This window comes from Penaeus monodon, chromosome 22 (genome assembly GCF_015228065.2).
Source record: "Penaeus monodon isolate SGIC_2016 chromosome 22, NSTDA_Pmon_1, whole genome shotgun sequence".
Lineage (NCBI taxonomy): Eukaryota > Metazoa > Arthropoda > Malacostraca > Decapoda > Penaeidae > Penaeus > Penaeus monodon.
Genome location: NC_051407.1, coordinates 34480238 through 34480685, shown reverse-complemented (window position 1 = coordinate 34480685; position 448 = coordinate 34480238). Strand labels below are relative to the sequence as shown.

Here is a 448-nt window from a genome sequence, read left to right as displayed (position 1 = left end):
TTGGTCAACCTACACAATACTTTTTATTTCCTTTTTCATTGTACATTATATTATATTAACGTTTGAACAATTTAATCGCAGGTGGAGTTCGCTGACACTGAAAAGAAATGACGTGCAAGACAACAGCGCCATTATGGAATTCATGATTATCAAAAAAGGCCGAAAGAAAAAATCTAGATAATGTTGTTTGGCGTCGCGCAGCGAGAGACACTCGAAAAAGAAATTTTTGTCGAGCCCGAACACAGAACGTTAATTGCATCACGATTAACACCTATAATGAATGGTGATGTGTCTGGGGACCCTGTCGATTACCCAGCAGTTCGAGGTAATGTTGAAAATGATTAAAAGTTGAAGCAGCATTATCATTTTCCTTACTAGATGGATGTGTGCTGAATCAGAGTATGAGTGGTGATTTTATTTATTCTAATTCCATTTCACACTTACGTAG

General features: G+C 37.1%; 1 protein-coding gene across 1 annotated transcript in view; it reads right to left on the bottom strand.

Moving 5' to 3' along the window:
• LOC119587096 (glycine receptor subunit beta-type 4-like) overlaps positions 1-448 on the bottom strand; it is a gene marked incomplete in the record, with an annotated part of 188116 nt that overhangs the window by 4812 nt on the left and 182856 nt on the right.